At 51.3% G+C, this 3,127-nt stretch overlaps 1 long non-coding RNA gene across 1 annotated transcript; it reads right to left on the minus strand.

Annotated features, from left to right (window-relative positions):
* Nucleotides 1-621: 621 nt before the first annotated feature.
* Nucleotides 622-1,428, minus strand: LOC135397954 (uncharacterized). Its single transcript, XR_010423908.1, has 2 exons — nucleotides 1,317-1,428; nucleotides 622-802 (listed from the first exon to the last, which is right to left on the minus strand). It is a non-coding gene; the product is annotated as an uncharacterized LOC135397954 (long non-coding RNA).
* Nucleotides 1,429-3,127: the final 1,699 nt, after the last annotated feature.

Here is a 3,127-nt window from a genome sequence, read left to right on the forward strand (position 1 = left end):
GCTTCATGCATTTCATCTTCATCGTTAAAAATGTCTTCCAGCGCTTTTAAGAAAACAGTGTAGCCCCTGACTAAGGCTCCAACTGCATCCGCTCTGCAGGACCATCTTGTACCGGTGACCCTTTTTGGTACTGGAGAAACGTTCCCTTTCGAGGAGTCGTCGGAAACCGTTGTGATGAGATCGTTCAACACTTTGTACCTATGCGTCGACGCTGATACCTGCTCCAGGAAGTCGAAAAAGGCAACAGCAGCGAGGCAGCACTCAGCAGCTGATTTTGCCACCAGGTTCAGCGAATGCGCTGAACAAGGTACCCACGTGGCCAGAGGGTTTTTCTGCCGTATTAGTGCTTGAAGGCCTTTGTACCTTCCACTCATGGATGCGGCATTGTCGTAAGTAGTAAGTACTGACCACGTTTATCCGGAAACGCACATCTTCATCTGGACGCCATTAATTAGCAATTAGAGCTAATTGGGACCCCCCACATTAATCAGCACCCTCCAGGGAGCCATCACACTAATTGGGGAACGTCTATCTCGCGTCCAGACGAAGATGTGCGTTTCCGGATAATCGTGGTCATAAAAAATAAAAAAATAGGCAGGAAATAAAATAAAAAGATAGAAATAGAGTGGAGAGAAACAATTTATTCGAAAATCAACGATGCCGCGGCGAAGAAGCCGCTCCGCAACTCCCGAGTGACCAGCGTCCGCCATGTTGGTAGTTTGCACCCAGCAGTTGCAGAGATCGACGACAGGTGGCCACTTAGTTGCAAGGCATCACACCAGATGGCGCCACCATCATAGCTCTAGACGAGAAAGACAGAACAAGATACTAGCGGCAGGTAAAAATGACAGCACTGCTAAGCAAGTCTAGGCATGCGAGAGAAAAGGTCTAACCGCTACTGCTAAAACAGAAAACAGTACACATCGGGGAAAAAGGGTTACGGGGACGATCGCTTAGGCCTAACCTCAACACTATGCAGCTAACACAAGGCGGGAACCACACATCGCTAAACATGCGTCAACAGGCTTGCTCACAGCAAAACAAGTCTAAACATGCGAGAAAAGGCTTAACACGAGCGCGGTCACCGCTAAACACGGCAAACATACGAGGAAAGAGGCTTACGGGGGGCGATCGCTTAGGCCTAATCCCAACACTACGCAGCTAACACAAGGCGGGAACCACACATCGCTAAACATGCGTCAACAGGCTTGGACACCGCAAAACAAGTCTAAACATGCGAGAAAAGGCTTAACACGAGCGCGGTCACCGCTAAACACGGCAAACATACGAGAAAAGGAGCGCGTCAAATCACTCACCTTTTCCCCCGCGGCAACTTCCAGGCAGAAACTGAGCGAGCGCGGAGAACATACGTCTGCTCTCTACGAGATCCAGCCAGAAAGTGAGCGAGCGCGCGGAGCGCACGTCCGTCTTCCGTGACGGTCCGAGAGAAACTGAGAGAGGCGACGCGCAGCGGCAGCTATGGATGCGCGCGCGCCCTCTGCTCCACCCGTCCGCGCATGCGCGCGCGCGCTGCTAGCTCCCTCTGCGCCGGCCGCGGGTGTTTTCGGTTTCGGCTCTCTGCTGCGCGCGCGCTCCTAGCGGCGACGGGTGGCTTTTCAGTTTCGCTTTCATTCTCCGTTCTTTGCGCGCGCGCGTTTATCTCTATAAAGGCAGCGCGCACCGCGCTCGCGTCATCATTCTGACCGATACGTGGAAAACACCATGTGTGGTTTATTCTCCTGCGTTTCTCGTCGTCGCAAGGAAAAGACAAAAAACGAAGAACTTCGCGAATTTATACGTGGCATCGTGGAGGAAGCCTTTCAAGTCCCACCGTCTGGAATGGTTGCAAGCACGTCAAGAAATGTGTCAGGACAAGATGAAGACGCTCGACCGCATCTTAGCGGCGGACAGACTGGCGAAAAAGAAGTCCAACTTTAGCCTGGACAATCTGTATTGGGAACGCAGTTCCGATGTAGACGACGACGACGAGGATGTGTAAATAAAAGCGATGCATTTCTCCTCGAGTCTCAGTCTCTTCTTTCTCTTCGTGCAACGTGTACGCACGTAACATGTCCTTCCCCCGAACCTTTTCGTTTCCGTCATCCCTTTCGCTGTATCTTAAGCGGTCCCTCCATGTGCGGCAAATCTACTTTCGTTGCTAACGTGTTGAGGAACCTGAACGACGTGGTAGACAAGCCTCCGTCACAAATATTCTACGTGCAGAAATATGCTTCGCCGAGCATGCAGGACGAATTCAGGGACTCCGTAAAATTTACCAAGGAGCTAACGCGAGAGTGGGACACGTCGCGCGCTACGCTGATCGTTGTCGACGATCACATGACCGACGCCGGTTCCTTGAAGGAGGTGACCGATCTTTTCATTCGGGGTTCTCACCACGCCAACGCATCGATCTTCTTACTCGTTCAAAACATCTTTTTCGACAGTAGCCATTTTAGAACAATATCCTACAACGCCAGTTACGTCGTCCTGTGGCGCACCGTGCGCAGCGTGCACCAGATGGAACATTTCGGCCAACAGCTATTTGGCAGAAAAAGATTGGAGTATTTTCTGGACGCATATAAACAAGCGATGTCGTCGCCCGCACGCATATTTACTCGTGGATCTTCACAACTATACGCACGAGGATCACAGGTTGCGTAGCAATATCTTTCCGGGAGAACGTCAATATATCTACGCTCAGAAATGAATCTCCGCCCTCACCTCACTTTACTCAAAGTACTCTCCACTCTACCCCCTCCGCGCCGCCGCGACGTCTTGAGACGTTCGTCCTCGTCCGACATGAAACACCTCTCCGAAATTTGCCTCAATGTATTGAACGGAAAGGTGGCTCTAGCTCCAGATACGTTCGCGCGTTTGAAGAAGCACAAACGCTTTTTACGACGGCTTGCCTACAAAAAGATTCACAAGAATCCACAACGTTTGAAGCGCTATCTGTCTCAGCAGCGAGGACAGGGCGTTCTTTCGTCGGTGGTTCCTCTCCTGCTTTCCGCCGTGTTGAACCTTTTCGCCAATGGCCAAGAGAATTGAAGTGACCTCCTCCATCGGAAACATTCTTTCCTCGAAGGAGAGTGACGACGTCAAAGTGAAACTCATACTGCAAGCACTG

Source organism: Ornithodoros turicata, chromosome 6 (genome assembly GCF_037126465.1).
Source record: "Ornithodoros turicata isolate Travis chromosome 6, ASM3712646v1, whole genome shotgun sequence".
Taxonomy (NCBI): domain Eukaryota; kingdom Metazoa; phylum Arthropoda; class Arachnida; order Ixodida; family Argasidae; genus Ornithodoros; species Ornithodoros turicata.